This window comes from Vigna angularis, chromosome 5, assembly GCF_016808095.1.
Source record: "Vigna angularis cultivar LongXiaoDou No.4 chromosome 5, ASM1680809v1, whole genome shotgun sequence".
NCBI classification, from domain to species: Eukaryota; Viridiplantae; Streptophyta; class Magnoliopsida; order Fabales; family Fabaceae; genus Vigna; species Vigna angularis.
This window is the reverse complement of record NC_068974.1, coordinates 20,033,236-20,061,024: the sequence shown is the minus strand read 5'-3', so window position 1 is coordinate 20,061,024 and position 27,789 is coordinate 20,033,236. Positions and strand designations below refer to the sequence as shown.

General features: G+C 37.3%; 1 pseudogene; it reads right to left on the bottom strand.

The window, feature by feature from the left end:
• Window positions 1–235: 235 nt before the first annotated feature.
• Window positions 236–20,488, bottom strand: LOC108339249 (putative disease resistance RPP13-like protein 1; annotated as a pseudogene).
• Window positions 20,489–27,789: the final 7,301 nt, after the last annotated feature.

The following is a 27,789-nucleotide window of genomic DNA, read 5'->3' as shown; positions in this document are numbered from 1 at the left end:
AAATTAATTAAGAATGTACTTTAATTAATTTGAAACTTAAATAATAATCAATTGAACAATTATCTGTGAATAACCGATGATGAATCTATCTTGAAAAAGCAGTGGAATTAACCTATTTCATCATAACTGTTTTTAAGTTTCTTATTTGTTCTTTAATCATTCTCCAAACATTATTTTTATTCTTGAGCATTACATTGTATTGATAAGATTGAAATATTGAAAGGCAATTCCGTAATCATTGGATGATAAGGCTGCCAATTGTCAAATGCTTGACAACTGTCAAAAGTCCAAGGGAAGGCAGCCATAGGCAATATTTACAGTTATTTAAGATTAAGGACACCACATTGGATAGATAATTATCAGATAACAAACGGGGAAATTCTGTACCACAATAGCCATCGATTGACAACTTTTCCAAATGTCTGGAAGGTTGCAGATTCTCAAGTATTTCTCTTTCGTTCATGGAATCCTCATTGTTTCGCATCAAACTCCATTCTAAACGTAGCCCCACAAGATGTGTTCTATTCTTCAAATCTGCTACCAATGCATCACAAGGATTCACAACATTTTCAAGATTTGTAATTGACGGTTGTCCATCAAACTCCTAGATCTCTCACTAATTTCACCAACCAGCAAACTATCCATCCATACTCGAAGATTCTTCAACTTTCCTAAATGCACTGGAACCTTTCTTAGAGTAGTTTCCATAAGTTCAAGCCGGCGCAAATTGGTGAGTTCATGCAAAGTCGAGGGCAGCTCCTGCAAGTTATCACAATCGTTCAGCTTCAACACTTGCAAGTTACGGAGTGAACATGTTGAGTCAGGAAGTCTCTCTATGTCAGTACCTGAAAGGTCTAGTGAACGGAGATGTATAAGATTGCCTACACTGTCAGGAACCTCTTTTATGTTATCACACCCATTCAAAGATAAGAGTCGTAAGAATTTAAAGTTGGAGATCAACTCTTGTATTGACATCCCACAATCCATAGATGTCGACGAAAAAGTTCGTAGCCTTGTAGCATCACATAAACTCCTATATTCATGACATTGAACAGTGGAAAACTCAACAGGATCCCTTACAGCTGAAAAGTGTCGGGTTCTCTTTGGTACTGTTTTTGCTCTATCAACACCCAACCTATAGCAGATTTCACCATAAACATATTTTGCTAAATCATTAAGAAGGTCGTGCATGACAAAATATGTTTCGTTGTACCAAATTATCTGTTGAAAGAATGACCTTGATAATAGATCATTGAAGTACTGTTAACCTACTCCTTCTGGAGACTTACTCTGCTTAGAGCATTGTAGAAAACCTTGAGCCATCCATAAGAGAATTAAGTTCTCCTTGTCAAACTCATGGTCTTTGGGGGAATAACGCACAGTAAGCGAAACATCTCTTGAGTTGAGAAGGAAGATGGTAATAACTCAACAACAAAACAGGGATGATTTTACTATCTTCAATAGGCAAGTAATGAGTGCATATTTATGCCCACATTTATGCTTTAAGATTTAAATTTTTTATGGGATAATTATGTTTAAATGGTTGATTTTAAATGAATTTGTGATGATTGGAAATGTTGGGTTTGAGAAATAAAGAGACATAAAAAGTGAGTTTTAGCACATAAATTATTCTTGGATGTTCTAATGTTTATTTGTGCAGCTAAGAATATAAGTTTTATTGGTCCAAATGGCAATTCAAGACCCAAAATCAGATTTTATTTGGAAAATAATATACAAATGGACCAAACTGACAGACTTTACCCTTGCGTCCCCTAAAATTCCTACATACACTCCTATTTCTGAAACAAGCCAACAACCAAGCCCAAACACTAAGCCTTTTCTCCTACACCCCTGAATTTCCTTACCCACACCCCTCCTAAGCCAAACTCCATCAGATGTTGCCACGAGTCCAAATCCTCCACTAACATATCAAACCGTCCAGATGATGCCACATCAGTCATCCTTGCACTAATCAGTGAGCCAATCAGGTTTTGCCACATCACCACCCATGACACCTCAGCCCTAACACATGAGCATCATCTTTCACCCACTGAAACCCTAGCCGTCGTCCCGCTCCCGCCAATGCCGCAAGTCGCCGCCACGACCAGAACATCATCTCCTTCCTTTCTCGCCGGCGCATCAACGGACCACCACGGTGCCTCAACCAAGACGTCGCGACATCACCGTGAAACCGCGAGCCGCATCTCCATCAGCGCCGCCACCATCTCCAACCTTGCCGTCAACCTCCACCGCGACCATCGCTCCACCATGTCGCGCATCTCCTCCATTGACGAAAGCTCTGCACCGCATCATCCGCAACCTCCGTTCATCTTCTCCATTCTCGGAACCCAATCGCGATTCTGCCATGGATGCCGCGTCGCCGGTCACCACTCCGCCACCATCAACATCACGAAGAGCCACCTCCATAAGCCGCCGCGATTGCATCAAGTCTCGCCGCCTACAGCGAAACCAACTTGTCGTCGCCTATCTGCGCCGCGACACCACAATCAAACACGCACAAGCCACCGCGAGACTTCAACCGTGTCCGCCATCAAACCTGAAATGCAAAGAAACATCACCAACCCAAAAATCGCGAGTTCGAATCGCGAACGTCGCGCACATCAAAATCGCGACCTTCACCACCATCCATCATCTTCACCACAGCACCACCATGAACAACATCCGCGTCACCTTCCTCGTCCTCTACCATCAAAGCCGTCGCTGCCAGCATCATCAGCAACCTGCAGAAAAATCCCAAGCAAAGCAGCCGCCGTAGGAGCAAAGGGGGAAGCCCTTTCCCAATCTGAAACCCTAATTGGGTGAGAAAGAGGGCTGCCACGTGGGAAGCTCTCATTGGGCGCGATCTCTCTGGTCAAAGTTGGTCAACAGGGGTTTCTGGTGCAATTTTAGAGAATTCTGAAGAGGCTAAAGTGCAGATAGGGGAAATTTCAGGGTATTTGTGCAATTTTGGAAAGTCAAAAAAAGCTAAAAGATAAAATTCAGTTGTTAAATTAATTTAAATTGTGAATATCAACAAAAAATATCTTCCAAATAATGTTATAATTATCTAAATCTTTTAGTTATTTGGAAGATATGAGATAAAAGATTCTTTCAACTGAATATTCAGAGTCCAAGCCCAAGCAAGCCCTATATTAAGAGACCTAGGGGGGACTTCACTTCAGTCATTCATTCTCTCATACTCCTCTCACTTTTCTTTCATCTTGCATTCAACTCCATTCATGGAGAGCTAAGCAACTAGGGCTATTATGCTGTAATTTCATTATGGATTCTGAGGTTAGATTGAGTTAATGCAATTGTTTATTTTGATTATTGATTTAAGTTGTTCTCTCTCTTTGTCTTTCATCTCTCTATCTTGTTAAAAGCAAAGATTTTTGCATCATAATGTGTTTGAATCTACATGCATATTGATTATATGAGTTCTAGGGTTTCTAGGTTTAATTGAAAATCTACTTTGATTTAATTTAGGAACTTTCATACGATTAAATGGTTTTTACTATCAATTGAGAATGTACTTTGATTGATTAGTAATAATTTCAACTATAATCAATTGAGAATTTACTTTGATTGATTAGCTTTTAATTTGGTTAGGAGATTTAAGAATAGACATGATTAAACACAATAGAATTTGATTGAGAATGTACTTTGGTTGAATTTATTGTGAATAATCTAGTAAGGTTTTGCATTTGATTGAGAATTTACTTTGGTTAAGTGCATGATCGCCCTCAAATTAATTAAGAATGTACTTTAATTAATTTGAAACTTAAATAATAATCAATTAAACAATTATCTGTGAATAACCGATGATGAATCTATCTTGGAAAAGTAGTGGAATTAGCCTATTTCATCATAACTGTTTTTAAGTTTCTTATTTATTCTTTAAACACTCTTCAACCATTACTTTTATTCATAAGCATTGCATAGCATTCGTAAGAGTCACAGGTATTCAAAAGCAATTTCGTGTTCGTTGGGAGACGACTCAGGGTTACTTTAGCCCTATCTACTTTCTTGAATACTACTTGGCAATACTGAAGTTGCCTTGAAAAGTAGTATTAATTTGATAGCTTCAACGACAGCCTATCAAATTTGGCGCCGTTGCCGAGGACTACCGTTAGTATTTTAAATATTTTGATTCTTATTTTATTTTATTTTATTTTATTTTTTCTTTTTATTTTTCATTTTTATTATTATCTTTATTTTTTTTAATGCACATACGTTTAATTTAATTTGAGTTATTTTGTAGCCTTTAGTCATTCTTGTTTTAGCAAAAATCTTTGTTCTTGTTTTAGTTAAAAATTTCTCTTGAGAAATACTTGAGGCTAGCTTGAATACACTTTGGCTAGGAAAGACTTGGTACTTAAGTTGTCCATTGTGACGCACCTCTCTTTCCTGGGAGTGGACCCAACAAGTCTCTCTTATTTCTTATTTGAAATCTTTCTCTAAAGCAAGAACAAAAGAAAAAGAGAAGTAACAGAGAAACAACTTCCAGCAGATTGTGTAGTGCATGACCAGAGCTAACCCGGGAGAATTTTATCAAATTAACCCGGAAGTTGAAAGGAATTTGCGTAAGCTGCGGAGAAGATTGAAATTTGGGTGTTCTACTGAGGGAACACTTCCTACATCTGAAGCCATACCACCTTCATTATCTCCAGTTACAAACATACCATCCAATCCTTTACCTGATCCTAACCCAAACAATATGCCACAAAGAACCATCAGACAGTTAGCCACCTCCCACAATACAGCCATCCGAAGTAACATTGAATACCCTAATGAGGAATGGGAGTTGAGACCTGACCTGTTAAATGTGTTACCAAAGTTCAATGGGTTATCAAGGGAGAATCCACACAAGCACTTAAGACAATTTCACATGTTGTGTGAAAATTTTAGATCTCCCAGGATCACAATAGATTGCCTTAAAATGAGAGCTTTTCCATTTACTCTTCAAGGAGCAGCTCAAGATTGGTGGTATTATCTCTCTGCACGTATTACAAATTGGGAAACTATTGAAAGACTCTTTCTTGAGAAGTATTTTCCTGCATCTAGATTATCAGCTATCCGTAGAGAAATTCAAGATATAAGACAGAGAGATAAAGAGAATCTTAATGAGTATTGGGAAAGATTCAAGAAACTATGTTCTTCATGCCCTCAACTCCAAATGGAAAATTTTATTCTAGGCTTTTATGAAGGCTTAAATCCTACTGATAGGTCATGGGCAGATGCTGCAAGCGGAGGATCTTTCTTAGACAAGTCACCAGAAGATGGTATAGATCTAATAGAACGGAAGGCAGTAGACAATCAACAGTATGGCACAAGAGAAAATTCAGTGACTTTGTTGAAGGGAGTGCATGAAATTGATAATGGTGCAGTTGATGGAAAGAGGATAGATGAAAGATTGAATAAGCTAGAAAGCAAACTCGACGAGATTGCAAGTTTGTTTAAAACCTCAACTCCAAAAATTGCTAAGAAGTGTGGAATTTGCATTTCAACTAACCATTATACTGATGAATGTCCTAGCTTGGTGGAAACCACTGTAGAAAACCCATCTCAAGCTTTTGTTGCAAACATGATTGGAGGAAATAGACCATACCAGAATTATCATGACTCATCCTCCAATAGGTATCAACAGAATAAACAACCTTATGTTCCACCTCAACAAAGGCAGCAACCTCAACCTGAAATGTCACTACAAGATTTCATGAAAACAATACTTGAGCAAAATTCAGAAATCAAGAAATCAATTGTAGAGTTGACTCAGAGGGTGGAAAAATTAGAGGCTAAGGAGTCAAATATACTACCTGTACAAACAGTGATCAACCCGCAAAATGTCAGTGCTATTACTTTAAGAACGGGTAAGCAAGTAGAAGGCCATGAAGGAGCCCAAGAGGATGAAGATAAGGAGAAAGAAGGAGCGCAAATTGATGACAATGGAGGACCAAGTGAACCATCACCTGAGGCTACCACTGATAAATCCAGGTTAGTATCCTCTAACTCTTCTTCTAAAAATTCTTCTTCATCTTATTCTCCACCTCCTCCATATCCAACTCGGTTGAAACCAAGAAACAAAAAAATGGAGGAATTAGACCAAGAGATCTTAAATACTTTCAAAAAGGTGGAGATCAACATTCCCTTGCTAGATGTTGTTAAGCAAATCCCTAAATATGCCAAGTTTTTGAAAGAAATTTGCACAAATAGAAGGCGTTTTAGGGATAATGACGTTGTGAATTTGGGAAGAAATGTGTCAAGTTTGATTAAGAAGCATATTGAAATACCGCGAAAATGCAAGGATCGAGATATGTTTTTTGTTCCTTGTGTTATTGGAAATTCAAAGTTTGACAATGCCATGCTAGATTTAGGGGCTTCCATAAATGTAATGCCTTTATCAATGTTTACTTCTCTATCTTTGGGACCTCTTAAGACTACTGGTGTGGTCATTGAACTGGCCAACCGTAGCACAGTTAACCCTGCAGGTGTGCTTGAGGACGTCCTTGTCTGAGTAGAAAAGTTAATTTTTCCTGCAGATTTCTATATCTTGGACATGAAGGATGATGAAGGAATCAGTCCAACAACTGTTATCTTGGGAAGACCTTTCATGATGACAGCACGAACCAAGATAGATGTGCATGCAGGATCATTGACAATGGAGATAGGAGACGAGAAGGTGCGGTTCAATGTGTTGGAAGCTGGGAAGCACCAGATTCAAGATCATTCTTTGTTTTGTATTGACTTATCAAGTGATGTTGTAAATAATTTATCTTTTTCAAATATGTCGTGCCTAATTTTGGACGAAAAAGGAAACTGTAAAGCAGGTGATATTGAGGACGCGGTATTAATAGATGATACTTTTGTGGCGTCCGAGTGTGATGTTGAGGTGGCTGAGATTACCTTAGGCAGTAAAATTTTGCCATCTGTGGTACAACCACCCGTTTTGGAGTTGAAACCCTTACCATCCCATTTGAAATATGCTTATCTTGAGAGGGATGGGAAACTCCCTGTTATTATATCTGCATTACTTACTGTGAGCAGGAAAAACAGCTATTGCAGGTTATCAGAGACCACAAGAAAGCAATAGGCTGGACTTTAGCATATATTCCTAGCATTAGCCCTTCTTTTTGCATGCATAGAATACTTTTGGAGGAGGATGCTAAACCAGTGAGACAACCTCAAGGAAGACTGAATCGTCAACTGATGGGGGTCCGAAAGAAAAAGGACACCAAGTTGCTACAAACAGGTCTTATATATTCAAATTCTAACAGCACTTGGGTAGGCCCTATACATGTGGTTCCCGAGAAATATGGAATCACAGTGGTCAAGAACGAGAAGGACAAGTTGACTCCTATTCAAGACAGAAGTGGGTCACATAATGTAGTAGTTGACCATCTTAGTAGGATTGAAAAAGGAAAAGATAACATTCCTATCCAGGATGACTTTTCCAAAGAAGTCCTACTAGCATTCCTTCCACCATGAAGGAGGTAAGTTCCCTCATACTTTTTCTTTGCATTTTATATATAAGGCATACATTGAGGACAATGCATAGTTTAAGTGTGGGGGTGTAGGGAAACAATTAATTTTGTTCCCTATTTTGTTTGTCTAATTTGTTTGTTTTTAATAAATATTTGCATTGGATTTGAGAGTTTGAATCAGTAACTGGAATGATCATGAATTCAAGAGAAAAAAAATATATAAAAAATGAGTCATGTTGATATGAGTGGATTGCTTTTATGATTTGCTGATTGAGTTGACTTGAAAATTTCCTGATTAAATCTTTTGTGAAAGAAATTCGAACCATGTGAGTTTTGGACTTAATGTTAAGGATGGACCACCATGTGCCATACCTATTTTTCTTGTGTGATTTGTCCATGTTTCGTTGATACTGTAATAATTAGCTTGATTCTATGTTGTGCAACTAAGGTGAATATGCATGATTTGATGTGATTGAGGCATTCTTTGTTTTAGCTACTTGGCCAAATAAACTTGTCCTAACATTAATCCATTGGAACCCTCTTTGAGCCTTAAGCCTATTTTTCTTGTTCACAGTCATTGTCAAATGAGAAAAGAAGAAAAATCATATGTTCCTTACCTTAGGAAAGAAGAATGAGTAATGGATTCTGTTAGAAGTAAAGTGATGAATAAGTGTGTGGGTGAGTACCTCACCCACAAAACAATAAAAAAGGTAAAAAGGAAGATAAAAAGTTGGAGTTTTAAAAAAAAAAATATATTCCTTAAAAAAAGCAAGAAATAGAGTTGTTTTTGAAATCAAATGTCATTACTCTTTCTATATCAATTTCAAAAACTCAGAAATTCCAAAAAAATTCCCTACCTTTGCCTTGGCCTCAATAAAACCTTAAAAAGCCCTCGTGATCAATAATTGCATGTTTACTGAAGTGTGTGAATGTTAGAGTCTTGCTCAATATCAAGGGTGGCTACTTACGTGGGTATTTTGAGTGTGAACACAAGCCAAAAACACTTGAGAGAGTTGAGGAGAAATAGATACATGTTGACTTGAGTGTTGTCTTTCATATTTGATTTTCTTGGGAATTCAAAAAGGTTAACTCATGTGTGAAGAATAAAGTGATTCCATTTGCATGTCCATGACAAAGTAACGCCTAAATGATTGATCTATGTTTGGTGATGCTCATTCTTTTGATCCAAATGCAAATATGAATTAAAATGATTCAGAACAAAGTCTTGGAATTAACCAATTTTGTCCAGGAGTGCAAAAGGATAAGTGTGGGGGTGTGATGAGTGCATATTTATGCCCACATTTATGCTTTAAGATTTAAATTTTTGATGGGATAATTATGTTTAAATGATTGATTTTAAATGAATTTGTGATGATTGGAATTGTTGGGTTTGAGAAATAAAGAGACATAAAAAGTGAGTTTTAGCGCATAAATTATTCTTGGATGTTCTAATGTTTATTTGTGCAGCTAAGAATATAAGTTTTATTGGTCCAAATGGCAATGCAAGGCCCAAAATCAGATTTTATTTGGAAAATAATATACAAATGGGCCAAACTGACTGACTTTACCCTTGCACCCCTTAAAATTCCTACATACACTCCTATTTCTGAAACAGGCCAACAACCAAGCCCAAACACTAAGCCTTTTCTCCTACACCCCTAAATTTCCTTACCCACACCCCTCTTGAGCCAAACTCCATCAAATGTTGCCACGTGTCCAAATCCTCCACTAACATATCAAACCGTCCAGATGATGCCACATCAGTCATCCTTGCACTAATCAAAGAGCCAATCAGGTTTTGCCACATCACCACCCATGACACCTCAGCCCTAACACATGAGCATCATCTTTCACCCACTGAAACCCTAGCCGCCGTTCTGCTTTCGCCGCTCCACTTCCGCCGCTCCCGCCAATGCCGCAGGTCGCCGCCACGGCCAGAACATCATCTCCTTCCTTTCTCGCCGGCGCATCAACGGACCACCACGGTGCCTCAACTAAGACGCCGCGACATCACCGTGAAACCGCGAGCCACCTCTCCATCCGCGCCGCCACCATCTCCAACCTTGCCGTCAACCTCCACCGCGACCATCGCTCTACCATGTCGCGCATCTCCTCCATTGACGCAAGCTCTGCACCGCATCATCCGCAACCTCCGTTCATCTTCTCCATTCTCGGAACCCAATCGCGATTCTGCCATGGATGTCGCGTCGCCGGTCACCACTCCACCACCATCAACATCACGAAGAGCCTCCTCCATAAGCCGCCGCGACTGCATCAAGTCTCGCCGCCAACAGCGAAACCACCTTGTCGTCGCCTATCCGCGCCGCGACACCATAATCAAACACGCACAAGCCACCGCAAGACTTCAACCGTGTCCGCCATCAAACCTGAAATGCAGAGAAACATCACCAACCCAAAAATCGCGAGTACGAATCGCGAACGTCGCGCACATCAAAACCGCGACCTTCACCACCATCCATCATCTTCACCACAGCACCACCATGAACAACATCCACGTCACCTTCATCGTCCTCCACCGTCAAAGCCGCCGCTGCCAGCATCATCAGCAACCTGCAGAAAAATCCCAAGCAAAGCAGCCGCCGCAGGAGCAAAGGGGGAAGCCCTTTCCCAATCTCAAACCCTAATTGGGTGAGAAAGAGGGCTACCACGTGGCAAGCTCTCATTGGGCGCGATCTCTCTGGTTAAAGCTGGTCAACAGGGGTTTCTGGTGCAATTTTAGAGAATTCTGAAGGGGCTAAAGTGCAGATAGGGGAAATTTAAGGGTATTTGTGCAATTTTGGAAAGTCAAAAAAAGCTAAAAGATAAAATTCAGTTGTTAAATTAATTTAAATTTTGAATATCAATAGAAAATATCTTCCATATAATGTTATAATTATCTAAATCTTTTAGTTATTTGGAAGATATGAGATAAAAGATTCTTTCAACTGAATATTCAGAGTCCAAGCCCAAGCAAGCCCTATATTAAGAGACCCAGGGGGGACTTCACTTCAGTCATTCATTCTCTCATACTCCTCTCATTTTTCTTTCATCTTGTATTCAACTTCATTCATGGAAAGCTAAGCATATAGGGCTATTATGCTGTAATTCCATTATGGATTCTGAGGTTAGATTGAGTTAATGCAATTGTTTATTTTGATTATTGATTTAAGTTGTTCTCTCTCTTTGTCTTTCATCTCTCTATCTTGTTAAAAGCAAAGATTTTTGCATCATAATGTGTTTGAATCTACATGCATATTGATTATATGAGTTCTAGGGTTTCTAGGTTTAATTGAGAATCTACTTTGATTTAATTTAGGAACTTTCATATGATTAAATGGTTTTTACTATCAATTGAGAATGTACTTTAATTGATTAGTAATAATTTCAACTATAATCAATTGAGAATTTACTTTGATTGATTAGCTTTTAATTTGGTTAGGAGATTTAATAATAGACATGATTAAACACAATAGAATTTGATTGAGAATGTACTTTGGTTGAATTTATTGTGAATAATCTAGTAAGGTTTTGCATTTGATTGAGAATTTACTTTGGTTAAGTGCATGATCGCCCTCAAATTAATTAAGAATGTACTTTAATTAATTTGAAACTTAAATAATAATCAATTGAACAATTATCTGTGAATAACCGATGATGAATCTATCTTGGAAAAGTAGTGGAATTAGCCTATTTCATCATAACTGTTTTTAAGTTTCTTATTTATTCTTTAAACACTCTTCAACCATTACTTTTATTCATAAGCATTGCATAGCATTCGTAAGAGTTACAGGTTTTCAAAAGCAATTCTGTGTTCATTGGGAGACGACTCAGGGTTACTTTAGCCCTATCTACTTTCTTGAATACTACTTGCCAATACTAAAGTTGCCTTGAAAAGTAGTATTAATTTGATAGCTTCAACGACAGCCTATCAGCAAGTCCCATATGTTGCTTCTCAATACACCTTCCCAATCTGAATCAGATGACTTTGACTGTAAAAGGCATCCTACCGTTTCAAGAGCTAGAGGTAATCCTTGGCACTTTTCAACTATTTTCATGCCAATCTCCTTCAACTCAGAATTCATCTTAGAGTTATTATTATTGAATGCATGTCTAGCAAAAACTTGCCAGCTGTAAAATTCTTGTAATTGCTTTAGTTGGTGTATATTCCTTGACTGATTGATAGAGGCCACTTTGTTACTGGGTGTTGTGACAAGAATTTTACTTCCCTTTGCCCCATTTATCAGAGGAGTTTGCAATGTTTTCCATTGGTTTCTGTCTTCGTTCCAAACGTCATCTAGAACCAATAGAAACTTTTTTCCTGCCAATTTTTCTTTCAATTTTCTATGAACCATTTCTGATGGAAGACCATCTAAGACACTGGACCTCTTACTAGAGCCATGGCAAAGAAAGCTTGTGAAAATCTTTTCACTCATTACTTGTCAAATATTTTGAAAACCTTGTGAAAACCTTTTCCTTTGACAAGAATGAGTCAATCAAGTGTGCAAGGAAGTTTGAAACCCCATAGTGAGAGTTCTTTAAGGGAGGAATTTGTGCAAAAATTTGAACAAAGGGATAGAGAGATTAGTGAGCTCAAAGACATGATTAGTCAACTTTTGATTAATCAAGACAAAAAGAAAGAGAGATCTTCCCATAGGAGAAGAGAAGAATCATCATCTTCTCCTAGTGAGCTTGAGCAATATAGTAGTCATCACAATGATGACCACTACCAAATGCCTCCTAGAAGACATCGTAGAGTTAGAGAGCACCATCCAAGAGAGCCCAAAATTGATCTTCCTTCCTTTCATTGAAAGGATGATGTGGAGGAATACCTAGAATGGGAAATGAAAGTTGAGCAATTGTTTGAGTGCCACCAAATAAATGATGAAAAGAGAGTCACCATGGCTTCTCTAAGTTTTCAAGGCTATGCCTTAATTTGGTGGACAGCCTTGGTCAAGGATCATAGGCTAAGACACTTACCTCCCATCAGGTATTGGAATGAGTTGAGAACTGCCTTGAGAAGAAGAGATGTACCAGCCTACTATGAGTGTTGAAGAGTATAGGCAGAAAATGGAGTTGTTCATGTTGAGAGCTGGGATAAGAGAGGAACCAAGGATAACAATTGCTAGGTTCCAAAGTGGACTCAACTATGACATAAGAGATAGGGTTGAACTTATACCCTACAATGATCTCAATGAGTTAGTCCAACTTTGTGTGAGGGTAGAGCAACAACTCAAGAGGAAAAGCTCCACTAAGAAAGATTACCCTCATAGTTCCAACCATAAGAAAGAGTACAAGAGGGAGGGTAGTCTAACCAAGCCAAGGTATGAAGAATTTAGTGAGAGAGAAAGAGGCAAAGAAAAAGTCAAAGAACCTTCAAGAGATCATAAAAGTAAGGAGACTAAGTGCTTTAGATGTGGGGAAAAAGGGCACTATGCATCTGAGTGTCGCAATAGAAGGTCAACTTACATTCTTGAGCATGAGAGTGAAAGTGAGGGTTCTTTATATAGTGAGTCTGAAACATCCACTTCTGAAGAAGAAGAAACTTTACCTTGTGATGGTGACTTACTTATGGTGAGGAGACTCCTGGAAAGCAAACATGTAGAATTAGAACAGTCACAAAGAGAGAACCTATTCCACACAAGATGCAAAGTTTTGGAAAAGACATGTTCAATGATTGTGGATAGTGGCTCTTGTTGCAACTGTTGTAGTTCTAGAATGGTAGAGAAGCTTGGCTTAACCACTACTCCTCATCCTAAACCTTACAAACTTCAATGGATCAAAGAGGATGATGGAATAGTAGTTAAAGAACAAGTAAGAGTACCCATTTCCATTGGCAAATATGAAGATCAAATTGTTTGTGATATAGTACCAATGGAAGCTGGGCACATATTACTTGGAAGACCTTGGCAATATGATAAGCAAGCTCTACATGATGGAGTCACCAACAAAATCACCATTCAACACAAGGGAAAGAAAATTATTTTGTGTCCTCTTACACCTTCACAAGTAAGAGAGGACCAAATAATTCTTAAAAAGAAGTTAGATGGAGAAAAGAAAAGTAGGAAAGAAAGAAAGGAGAAGACCATGAATTTGGTAACCCATGCCTCAAATAAAGAAGTTGTCCAACCTCAAACTTTGAACATTTCTAAAAATCTTTTTCTTGGACAACCTCATTTTCTTCTCTATTGCAAAGAGGCATTTGTTTCAATCACTCATGAACTTGGTTCTCTACCAAAGGGGTTGCAAAAACTTTTAAAGGAATTTGATGATGTATTTCCCAAAGAGGTACCAAGTGGATTACCACCTTTGAGGGGAATAAAACATCAAATAGATTTGGTGCCTGGGGCAAGCCTACCCAATAGGCCAACATATAGAACCAACCCCATGGAAACAAAAGAAATAGAGAAACAAGTTAATGAATTATTGAACAAAGGATGGATCCAAAAGAGTCTAAGTCCTTGTGTTGTGCTTGTGTTGTTGGTCCCTAAAAAGGATGGAACTTGGAGAATGTGTACAGATTGTAGGGCCATCAACAACATAACTGTCAAGTATAGGCACCCCATTCCTAGGCTAGATGATATGCTGGATGAATTACATGGAGCAAATCTTTTCACCAAAGTTGATCTCAAAAGCGGATACCATCAAATAAGAATTCATGAAGGAGATGAATGGAAAACTGCTCTTAAGACCAAGTTTGGTTTGTATGAATGGTTAGTCATGCCCTTTGGCTTGACAATTGCTCCAAGTACATTCATGAGATTAATGAATCATGTCCTTAGGGAATGCATAGGAAGATTTGTAGTGGTCTATTTTGATGACATCTTAATTTATAGTCAAAGTCTTCAAGAGCACCTTAACCATGTCAAAGAAGTCTTGCTTCTTCTTAGAGAACATAATCTCTTTGCCAACTTTGACAAATGTACTTTTTGTCAAGAAAGTGTGATTTTCCTTGGTTTCAAAGTTGGAAAAGAAGGTGTACATGTTGATCCAGAGAAGATCAAGGCTATACAAGAATGGCCAACCCCTAAAAATGTAGGAGAGGTGAGAAGTTTTCACGGGTTAGCAAGTTTTTATAGAAGATTTGTGAAAGACTTCTCCACCATAGATGCTCCTTTAAATGAGCTAGTCAAGAAAGATATGCCTTTTCTTTGGGGTGATAAGCAAGAGTTGTCTTTTGAGACTTTGAAACACAAGTTAACTCATGCACCTATTCTAGTTTTGCCTGATTTTTCCAAAGCATTTGAACTAGAATGTGATGCATCTAGGGTAGGTATAGGAGCTGTTTTAATACAAGGAGGACATCCCGTAGCTTACTTTAGTGAAATTGCTAGCTATATCTCTAGACTCTTCTTTAAAGAAATAGTGAGATTGCATGGCTTACCCAAAACTATAGTGTCTGATAGAGATGTGAAGTTCCTAAGCCATTTTTGGAAAACTTTATGGGAAAAGCTTGGAACTAATCTTCTATTTTCTACTACATGTCACCCACAAACTGATGGGCAAACTGAAGTAGTAAATAGATCTTTATCTACATTATTAAGGGTAATATTAAGAGGTAATAACAAATCTTGGGATGAACATCTACCTCATATTGAATTTGCTTATAATAGAGTAGTCCACAAGACTACTAATCTTTCTCCTTTTGAGGTTGTTTATGGTTTTAACCCTATCACACCTCTTGATTTACTACCTCTTCTAGAATCATCTTCTTTTCTTCATAAAGAAGGTGCTTCTAAAGCGGAGTTCATCAAGAAGTTACATGAGAAAGTCAAAATCCAAATTGAAAAACAAACTCAAAAATATGCAGAATACAACAACAAAGGGAGAAAGAAAATAGTTTTTGAAAAAGGAGACCTAGTTTGGCTTCATTTGAGAAAGGAAAGATTTCCCTCTTAAAGGAAGTCCAAACTTAGTCCAAGAGGAGATGGTCCATTCAAGGTGGTCAAAAAGATAAATGATAATGCATACATCTTAGATCTCCCTGAAAGTTATGGTGTTAGTCATACTTTTAACATCTGCGACTTAATTCCTTTCACAGCGAATGATCAACAGGTTGAAGCAGATCTGAGGACAGATCCTTTTCAAGAGGGAGGGTCTGATGGAAGACCATCTAAGACACACATTGGACCTCTTACTAGAGCCATGGCAAAGAGGATTCAAGAGGAAGAAGGATCACCTACCATTTTGCTTCTATGGAAGGTAATTTACATTAATAAAATTGGATTAATAAAATTGGATGGAGCAGCTGCCAGCACAGCATTTGAGCACGTGAAAAGAGAGACTTGGAGGGAAAAGCTTGCTGCCAAAGCTATCAAAAAAACTCAGCCAATAACCTAACTAGCCCAGCGTTTCAGAATTGGTGCTGTTTCACGTGTGCTGCTGAGTTGGAATGAGACATGTTTGAAGCTGAAGAAAATTGGCGCCTTTTTCTTTAATTTCATTTGCTTTTGGATTGAATTTCATTTCAGATTTGAGGCTCTTATTTTCCTATAAATAGGAGACATCTTTCCCCTTTTGTAGAGACTTTTATGCTTAATGATATGCTGCAGAATTTGCTTTCCAGCTTTTGTGCTCTTAAGTCACCTTTGATTTGCCACTTCTCCTTTCCTCAAGCTTCCTTCCTCTGTAGAAAGGCCCTCTGAGCTGTGAGGCTTCACCCATACACCTTTCCTCAATTAACACACCTCAAACACTCCATCATTTCATCAATCCGCTGCACCATCATTCACTACTGGTTTCTTCCGGTCTGGAGCCTCTGTCTGCACGTTTCCAGCTAGGATTAGTTTCCATCAATTTCTAGGTCTCTACTATCATCTTTTTATTTAGTGAAAGCCCCAATAATTGCTTTTGATACTGTCAAAACATCAAATTCATCTGAAACACAGACCCACGCCTTAAGCTCAAATTTAGCTTCCTTGAACTTTGTGTCATTGTATACATGTTGGGCAAGTGTAGTCTTACCCATCCCGCCCATACCCACGATAGAAAGTATTACCAACTGCTTATTATTGCTATTGTCTGATGTCAACCTGTTAGTATTTTAAGGTTGTGAAAGGAGTAGTTGATGGGATAGAGAAAATGTAGAGATAGTTGAATGTAGAAGTAGTAGTTGGAAGAAGTGTTGTAGTTGTCTTTAGTTGTAGTAGATGTTGGTTCATACAAATGATAGATGTTGGCTACATACCTCAAATGGTAGAGTTCATGGGTATTTATAGACCCATAGATTATTCTAGAACATACTAGCCACAACTTATGTGGAATGTTCTAGATTTTTACCTATGTAGAATATTCTTGATTTTTCTTCCTATCTTAGGTTTTTCTAGAATATTCTATAACTTGTATTACATTTCAATTCTTCTATCTAAGGAGCTTCTACATTCTTCTAGAATTTGCATTACACTTTAATACTCCTCCTTAATGCAAATTCGGTAACTCCAAGCATTGTGCATAGTAGTTCAAATCTTTGTCTTGGTAACATATCTTCAATTTGATCTTCTTCCTCCATTTCCTTGACCATAGTTCATGCTTTGATGCTTCTTCATAACAGTTAGGTTCAATCATGGCCATATTGCAGGTTTCATACATGTCTACCAAAGATCTTACTCTTCTTGGACTAGATTCAGGTGAAGAATCTTGTTGTGGAGGTGGAGAAAGCATACCTGAATTTTCTACCTCTTCTTAAGTTTCTTCTTGAGATTGTTGCACTGGAAGTAAAATGTTGCTTTTAACAACTTTTTCTTCTTCCCAATTCCAAGAAGCATTTTCGTCAACTTCAACATCTCGACTGATGATGAGCTTTTTCGTTTGTAGGTTGTAGACTCGATAGCCTTTTGATTGTGTGCTATATCCCAAGAATATTCCTCGTATAGTTTTTTCTTCAAGCTTGTGCCTCCTTTGATTAGGAACATGTATGTAGCAAATAGACCCAAATACTCGTAGGTGTTTAGCCGATGGCTTTCTCCCACTCCAAGCTTCAATAGGAGTCTTGTCTTGGACTGCTTTAGTTGGACATCTGTTTAGAATATAAACTGCAGTGTAGACTGCTTCAGCCCAAAAAGTGTTAGGCATACTTTTCTCTTTCAGCATTGATCTTGCCATCTCCATAACTGTGCGATTCTTTCTCTCTGACACGCCATTTTGTTGTGGAGTATATGCGACTGTAAGTTGTCGCTCTATGCCTTCATCTTCACAGAATTTGTCAAACTCGTGAGATGTGTACTCCTTGCCACGATCACTTCTAAGTACTTTTAGCTGTTTTCCACTTTGCTTCTCAACAAGGGCCTTGAATTTCTTGAATACTCCAAAAACTTCTGACTTTGCCTTTAAGAAATAGACCCATGTCATTCTAGAGAAGTCATCGATGAAGAGGATGAAATACATGTTGTTATGATGTGAAGGTGTTCTCATCGGTCCGCAAACATCGGTATGAATCAACTCCAATAAGTCCTTTGCTCTCCATGCTTTGTCTGTCGAGAATGGTAATCGATGTTGTTTTCCGAGGAGACATCCTTCACATGATTCATTATTCTCCTTCAAGCATGGAAGATCTCTCATCATGTTTTTCGTATATAGAAGCTTTAAGGCATGTGTGTTGAAGTGGCCAAATCTCCTATGCCAAAGCCATGAGTCATCAACTTCTACCTTCATGGCAATATTAGTTCCAGGTTTGAAGCTTATAGGAAAGCTTCTATTTCTCTTCTCCATTTTACTTGGCCAATTTCTATCATTTTACTGTCATAAATTTTGCATGTATTTTTCTCAAAATGAAGAGAATATCCATTCTCCATCATTTGGCCAATACTTAAAAGATTTTCTTTAAGATTTGGAACTAGTAAAACGTCTTTGATGAATTTAGTACCTTTCTTTGTCTCCACCATGACAGTTCCTTTGCCTCGAGACTCCATTGTGGTGCCATTTCCTAGCCGAACTTTGACATTGACAGATTTATCAATGTCTTTGAAGATGCTTTGATTTTCGCCATGTGATTGCTGCATCCACTATCCAAGTACCAACTTCCTTCTCTACTAGGAGATTCTTGATTGGCGTAGAATAAGAGTTTCTCTTGATTATCTTCTTCCGCAAAGTTTGCTTGATGCTTATTTTTGTTACGACAATACTTTTCTATGTGACCAAATTTCTTGCAATAGTGGCATTGAGGTTTTCCATGATGCCAACAATCTTTTTCCAAGTGACTTGTCTTTTTACATATGCCACATGGAGGATATTTTTCTTGACGAGTCATAGAGAAGCTTCTAGGATTTTCTTTATTTCTAGAAATTTCTTCTCTACTTTTATTTCCTTCATATTCTTTATTCTGAGACCGTAATTTTAGTTTTGATTGAAAGGCATTTTCAACCGAGTCTTCTTCATGCCTTTTCAATCTTTGTTCATAAGCTTCAAAAGAGCCCATTAGTTGTGTGATTGACAATGTAGCCAAATCTTTTGTTTGTTCAATCGCGGTTGCGATTGCATCATACTTTTGGGGAATAGAAATTAAAATTTTCTCAACGATCTTTTTGTCAAGAATATTTTCCCCATAGGCTCTCAGCTGACTAACTATTTCTTTTATTCTAGAATAGTAGTCTTTAATGGTCTCAGATTCTTTCATTCTTAATAATTCAAACTCTCGTCTTAGAGACTGAAGTTTAATATTGCGTACCTCGTCACTTCCTTGAAACTCCTCTTGTATTGTGTTCCAAGCTTGTTTTGCACTTGTGGCACCAATTATCCTTGGAAAAATTGTGTCATCAACTTCTTGTTGAAGAACAAATAAAGCCCTTGAATCCTTCTGCTTGTTTTCTTTCAACTCCTTCTTTTGAGCTGCAGTAAGAGTAGAGGTGTCTTCTGGAATAGTGAATCCCTCTTCTATGATATCCCATAAATCTTGAGAATGGAAGAATGTCTTCATTTTGACACTCCAAAAATCATAATTTTCTCCTTTGAAAATAGGTACTGGAATTGATGATGTTTGATTAGTAGTAGCCATGTGTTGAGAATATATTTGGAAGTAGTAGAATGAGTTATAGTTTTGTTTGAGGTAGTTGAAAATTTTATCTACGCCCAGTAGATGACCGAACGTAGCTCTGGTACCACTGTTAGTATTTTAAGGTTGTGAAAGGAGTAGTTGATGGGATAGAGAAAATGTAGAGATAGTTGAATGTAGAAGTAGTAGTTGGAAGAAGTGTTGTAGTTGTCTTTAGTTGTAGTAGATGTTGGTTCATACAAATGATAGATGTTGGCTACATACCTCAAATGGTAGAGTTCATGGGTATTTATAGACCCATAGATTATTCTAGAACATACTAGCCACAACTTATGTGGAATGTTCTAGATTTTTACCTATGTAGAATATTCTTGATTTTTCTTCCTATCTTAGGTTTTTCTAGAATATTCTATAACTTGTATTACATTTCAATTCTTCTATCTAAGGAGCTTCTACATTCTTCTAGAATTTGCATTACACTTTAATACAACCAATTAAGGATCATTTCTTTTTCCTCATCTCTGCCATAAATAACATCTTCAGCAACCAACGATGAGGATTCATTTTTTCTCTCTAACACTTTATTACCCAACCCAGATCCAACATTACTAGAAATTTTGAAGGCTTGAACAACCTTTTGGTCTAAGAGAGATTCTAAATCATCTAGTACTTCTATCATCTTGGATTCAAAACTGCATACCTTGGTAGCACTGGATTGGAATTCAGCTTTCAACTCACTTTTGGAGACATAGTGTATTTGCTCCAACAGATCTTCTGCATCATACAACGCATCTCTAACCTCATCAAGCCATTCTTTGACCAATGGATTACTGAACTGCTTTTCTTCTGCATCGTCAATCACAGCATTAACGTCCATCAACTTTCTCTTCAACTTTTTCAGCAGCTTCTCATCGAGATTTCTCCTATGAAAGTAGCTTAGAACTTGATGAGAATCCAGCTTGTCAAATAGCACCTGAAGAACAGCACCAAAAAGAGCACCACCAAGTGTTTCTAGGACTGGCATGGTTTGAAAGGTAGTGGCCAAATCAAAGAGAAGAAAGGGTTGTGAATATTGTAAGTGCAGCTTAGTTACGTGAATGAAGGACTGCAAAAGGTAATGAATGACTATGTTATTGGAGATGAATTTACTTCAAAAAAGAATTGAGGGCCAAGCAAGAAACGGTGGCTGTTTAATTTTTCAAAGCTTGGTGAAATTTGTTAAAAATAAATCTCAAAAAAAATAATATGCTCTGAATGTATGCGTTACTTTCATTGAACGTGAGAAGACTATTAAATAGTGATATACAGTACAGACGCCGGACCAAATAAGAAAACAGAAAGGAAATAATAACAGCCAAACTGAAAAATAATACTACCCAACCCAGCTGAAATATAAAAATTGAACGTGACTAAAAAACAAAAAACTAGTTAACAGGGAAACCAATTTATACGATAACTTTAAAATAAAACCAGGCTTAACCAAATTTACTAATTAACCCTTTATTAATTTAAGTTTACCTAACAAAATTCTCTCATAAATTTAAATTCTTATCACCATGGAGTTCTTATGGGTTAGGCTACCGAAAAGCAAATGCATTTTGGTGATATGAGTAGCCAAATCAATCCCTTTAAGCTATCCTTCAACTATATAGTCGCATACCTATACAGTCTCTAGATCCCTCTCATTCCGGTGTATGTTCGATTCATTCATGTGTCCCTTCCACTGAAAGCCTGCCAGAAGTCACTCCTTGTTTGTGCCCCTTGCAGTTTGTGCCTCTTGCACCGACGATCACTCCTCGCCCTCGTTAGTGCCCGGGTGTCACATTCACCATGTTCATTCACTCCTTCTATGATATTCGGGCACCCAGAATTTTGCCTAAAACCGGGTTGTACAACTTGTAGGCTATTACTTGTTCATCGTAGTCAATGAAAACATACCTCTTGCTTTTATCATCAAGTTTCATTCTGAGTTGACATGAGACATGTCCATATATGCTATACTTTCGAAAACTTTAAAATGCTTGACACTTAGGCTTTCTTCTAGTCCAGGCTTCAAATGTGGGCACCTGTTTTGTACATATATAGCACACTGCACAGCCTGCGCCCAAAACTCCTTTAGCATATTTTTCCTTTAAGTATGGTTCGGACCATATCAAGAATAGTCCTATTCTTCCTCTTTGCCACAACATTCTATTTTGGTGAATATGGAGGTAAGAAAATGCATTATCTCTTGCTCTTCACAATACTCCTTAAATTTTGTTAATGTGAATTCACCTCCCTTGTCAGACGGTAATGCTTTAAATTTCTTGATAATTTCCTTTTCCACCATCAGCTTGAACATCTTAAATGCCCCCAATGCTTCTGACTTCTCTTGTAAAATTACACCTAGGCTTTTCTAGAGAAATCATCTATAAATTAGATGAAATACCTTTTACCACCGAATGAGCTAGGAGTAATAGGTCCACACAGGTAAGTGTGTACCAATTCAAATTGCTCTTTTTCCCGTACATGGTCGAGTTTGGAAACTTCATTCTTGACTATTTTTCGAGCAAGCAATCTTTACAAAATTTCTTCTCAAATTCTATATCGGGTAATCTGAGTACTAGTTCTCTCCTTGACAACTCAGCCAAGCTTCCAAAGTTAAGGTGTCCAAACTGGAAGTGCGATATCATAACTTCATCTTTCATGTCCAACTTCAAACACCTTTCCTGCAGGATCTTCAACTCCTGTTTATACACTCGGATTCTCTTCATTTCTACCCAGGCTACAAGATGACCATTCTTATCCTTCAAATATAGTACATGGTCCTTTATTAAAGCCGAGTTACCTTTTTCCATTAATTGACCCACACTTAAAATATTGTCCTTCATCTTAGAAACATAGTAAATTTTCCTAATCTCTCCAAGTCGCCAATCCTTCTACATATGTCGGATTGTTCCATGCCCTTTCACAGCCACCTTGGAATCATCTCTGAAAGACACGAACCCAACCTCTACCTTGTTGACTTCATCAAAGCAGTTCTCATCTCCATACATATGGTTGTTAGCTCCAGTATCTAGATACCATATCGAGTTAGTAGCAATCTTCTCAATATCTGATTTCAAGCACGACACTACATCTGAGTTCACCACCTTCATTTTCGATCACTTCATCAACATTGTTGAGTTCTTTGACAACTTGGTGCTCAACAAAACCTCTATCACTTTTCTTCTCAGCTCGGAAAAAACATTGCTATGTGGCTAATCTTCCCACAATTATAACATCTCCCTAATTTGCATTCGTTTGCATAGTGGCAATATTTTCCACATTTGAAGCACTCCATTCTTGACTGATCTCTTTGGTCTTTCCCTTGTCCTCGACCACTTCAATTATGTTGACCAGTTTATTCATCCATTGCATTATCCAGAACGTACAAAACCCATCTATCTTTTACCCGTATGTTTTTCAATGTAGTAATCTAGGTTACTATTTGATGCTATCCTCCGTAGGTTCATTGTACTATGTCTCACACATCTTGGAATCCAAGAAGAACCTTCATCTATACACACCAATTATCGTAATTGATATTTTCCAACAAATGTAGTACACTCATTCAATTCACTACATTTATTATCTCCTCCACAAAACAATCCAGCACTAACTTAATTGGTTCCCTAACCGTGTTTGATTCTTTTTTTTTTATTTTTTCTCTCTGTTCTTAGAGCATAAAGCTCTTATTATACTAATTTATTAAAAATAAATCTCACGCACAAAAGATAAGATGCTCTGAATGTATGCGTTATTTTCATTGAACGTGAAAAGGCTATTAAATAGTCATGTACACGCTAGAGCAAATAAGAAAACAGAAAGGAAATTTAACACCCAAACTGAAAAATAATACTACCCAATCCAGCTGAAATATAAAAACTGAACGTGATAAAAAAACAAAAAACTAGTTAACAGAAAACCAGTTTATACGATAACTTTAAAATAAATCAAGGCTTAACCAAATTTATTAATTAACCCTTTATTAATTTAAGTTTATCTAACAAAATTTAAAATTTAAATTTTACAAAACGTTTGCCCCTTCATGAACTTTGACAGAGGTTGCCCCTCAAGAACTTTGCCGGAGGTTGCCTCCTCATGAACTTTGACAGATTTTAGAGGTTGCCCCTTCATGAACTTGGAATAATTCTTTTGTTCCTTCTATTTTAGACCGTTATTCATATTTTAAAAACAATAAAATCTAATACAAAGAAAGACTCCTAATATTGAAGTTATATTTAATTTGAATTAACAAATGAGCAACTTACTAATATATTTTTCCTAGATTTAGTATCTCATTTTTGTAACCATACCATGCTTCAAATTCTAACCAAAATTTCTTTGACAAACCTCTATCATGTAGCAACCACCTAGCCATTTCCATGATTGTTATCTTCTTCCTTTTGTTAATATCATTTTGTTGAAGTATGTAGAGTGTTGTCAATTGGTGTTCTATACCTATATCTTCACAAAATTTATTAAATTTTCCATAACTGTTTTAGTTCTATTATTGCTTTTTGCACTTGCTTGATGTTCCATTAAAGCTTTGAACTTCTGAAAAACATTATAGCCACTTCAGATTTCAAGTTCATAAAGTAAATACGGTATTCCATCCTATCAATCATCTCTGAGTTATACTACGGTGCTAGGAGCACTAGTGGAAAAAAGTGATTCTATGATATTATGACAAGTGAAATTCATTTGTCATAATAAGTTTGACTGGTGATATTTTTTGTAATAAAAGAAAGGGTTATTATAACGTACTTTGGGAGACCTGTCATAATAGATGAACATGATGAAAAAATTAAAATTATGTTCAAAATGTATTATGACATGTGTAAAGAGACATGTCATAGTAGGCCTTATTATGATGGTTGGTTCACCACCTATCATAATAGATTAAATGCGGTGACATTTTTGTAATAAAGTTCAAAACATATTATAAGTGATAATAAACTATTTGTCATAGAATGTGAATCCTTAATTCCTTTCTCTCTTCAGGTTCTCTTCTATTCTGTTCACGTTCGTGGCCTCCATGCATGAGTATTAAATATGATGAGAATTTAATAGTATAGAGTTTCAACCACTTCATTTTGCTAAACCTGTTGATCTAGGTATGAAATTTGCAGAAACTGTTCAACCACTACATACAGGTGAGAAAAAGAAATTTCGTAAAGTATGAAATTTGTCATTAGTTGAGAAAAACAAAATTTCAAGTCAATTATGTGAGTTGATCTGCATGCCAACGAGCCAATTCCAATCAAGCGGGCCAGTATTTTAAGCCTGCATATTTTGTGCAGGACGAGTCAGCATAGTTCGTATATTGCGAGCCAAGTACAAGCCGAGCCTAAATAGACCGGGTTGACCCGCATTGCCACCTGTAGTCATATATACGTTGTCTCATTATTAATAGTCATCAACACTTGTTCATGATTATTGTTGAGGCTAGTGATGAATCACAAAAGTGTGCATAATGACCTCTACAAGAAAGGATTTTCCATGCCCTTCTCAAATGTTTATCTTTAGAAGAAGCATAATACGTGATGAACGAGTTTCATGACGACACCTGCGGCATGTACACTAGTCGTCGAGTTATGAAGGTGTGAGTTTTATGAGCATCATACTTCTGCTCAATGATCAAGGCCAATTGCAAGAGATTCGTTGAAAGGTGCAACAGTTTCCAAGAGCATGGAAACAATGTCAAGGTGCCTTCTTCGAAGTTACATAACATCATCTCCCCATGTCCATTCATGTAGTGGGGAATGGACATCATTGGCCCATTCCCGATCAGCAAAACCAAGACGAAGTTCATCCTAGTGGCAATAGCGTATTTAACCAAATGGGTAGAAGTCGAAGCCTTAGCGAGCATATAACCATTCGATAAGAACAATCTTTCATTTGGAAGAACATTGTCTACCAATTCCGCTTGTGTTAGCAAAATCTTGAAGTTAGAAGTTTTGATGATGCCCAAATCAAGTCTCAAGGGCTCAAGTGGCAAGAAGATCTTCCTAAAGACTTATGTTTCATGTTAAAGTTTTTGTAATATGTAGATTTATTTATAGGGTTGTATTTGTGGTTGATTCCATGTTTTGTATGCTTTAAAATTCATTTTGGAGCCAAAAAAACTCCACAATAATCGATTAGCACTTAAGATAATTGGTTATCACAGAGGGCTTTATATTTGCTAAAAACTCATTTTTGTTTCTAGAATAATCAATTACCAGATTATCCATAATTGATTATGATTTACAATAATCGATTATCACGACTAGCTATTAGAGTTTTCAGACATGTTTTTGATTGTTGTGCATTCATTAAATGCGTAATCGATTATCTTAAGTAGACAGTATGATTGGTATTTAGTCTTCAAAGCATCTATATATATCTCCAAACACAAACATTGTATAGGGTGTAGAATAAAGGATGGAAGTAATATTGAGGGTTTACTTTCTCATTCCTCATTTATTTATTTCTTTACTCTGTATAGTTTCTTATATTTATTTGTTTAGACACTGTGGAATCAGTTCACTATCCTGTCTACTTTTATACTTTTTATCTCGAATTTATTGGGAAAATTTATCATGTCGTAAGAAAACAAAAGTGGTTTGCTATAATAAAGTTAATATTCCTAATTCATTGATGCTTTATAATCAACCAATTTATTATATAGATAGTTTTATTAATTTTATTTAGTTCTCTAAGTAGATAGCTTTATTTAATTTTTTTGTTGATACATCATATGGGGTAAGATGAACTGTGAGATCTCGAAAATTTAAACCATATTTAAATGTCAAATCTGTAATTATTGCACTGCTGAGTCACCTGGCAGCTTCCTTAAATGCATTGCGCCACACGTTCAGTGCATTAAAAACGCACTAAACGCTGCATGCACGAGCGCCACTTGTCACATTGGAAGTTTCTGAAGTCAGAGTGGGTGTGCAGGTGTCGGCTTGGGAGACGTTCGTCCGCACGAACGTGGATTGAACAAAAATGATTTTTTCGAAAAACCCTTCCACTCACCTGTACCACTCATCTTCTTCCTCAGAATCCAACTCTTCTTTTCTCTAACTTCTCTCTAGAACCAGTCCACCTTCTCTCTACTGTAACTCACCATCTCCTTCTCCGATCACGTTTCAGAACCGTAGAAACGTTCCTGGAGACGTGAGCGTCATTCTGATCCGAACAGAATTTGGAACGGAACTGGTAAGTCCTCATTTCTAAGCGTTCGTCTTTTCTGGTTTCATGCGAACCCTAGTTTTGGTTGCATGCATGGGTTCTAGGTCTGAGTTATTCTGAATTCTGGTGTTTTAGAGTAAGTGGAAATATTGAGCGAAACCTGAGGGTAGGACGCTGTTAAAGGAAGCCTAAATCTTGCTTTTTGGGAGTACACTGCTATCCAGGTAAGGGAAGCTTAATAATTTGATTCATACGTATATGATTGGGTGCGAGCATGATAGAAATAGAATGTATGAGATGTATGCTGTGTTTGAGTATGCCTGAACGATCGCTGTTATGCATGAATGAATATGGTATGCGCTGGTTGATACGTATGGATTAGATACTGGATGATTTTTGGTATAGTATGATTTATTAATGTGAATTCTATATAGTATGTGAATTAAATGATGAATCGGAAATTATAAGATTATGAATCGTATGAGAAATGTTAAGTTTAGATGAAGATGAAAATCTGAAATATAATGATCCTGTCATATGATAAAATACGTTCGTCATCGTACAGTCCTATACCGTTCGGTTTCTCTGAAAATGATTTAGAGTGAAATTCTTTCATTTGGAAAGAATTCTGTCCTAGAACGAGCGTCCCCATTTGAAATGCTATTTGAGCGTTCGTCCTAAAGAGCGCTCGGTTTATACCAAGCGTTCGTCTTAAGTAGCGCTCGGTCTTACACTGAGCGTTCGTCCTAATAGCGCTCGGTCTTATATTTAGCGTTCGTCCTAAGAAGTGTACGGTCTTATACCGAACGCTCGTCCATATCTTTGATTCCAGAACGTACGTAAATAGCGTTCGTCTCAAATGTTCAGTAAATGAATATTCGCTTGCGGTCACTGACTGGCGTTCGATTCCTGTTTAAACAATTTTCCTCAGAGTACTAAATAAATCGTCTTGTTGTATCTTTACCCTTTTGAATTTAGTCTAAAGTCTTTAAACTTAAATTATTCTGAAACACTTATATTATATCGCTATGAGTCGGTTCATTCAACTGATTTTAGCAAAAGTAACGTTCGTCATGTTCAAAGCGTCAACCTTATTATTTTGAAAAGAAACCCCACGGCCTCACT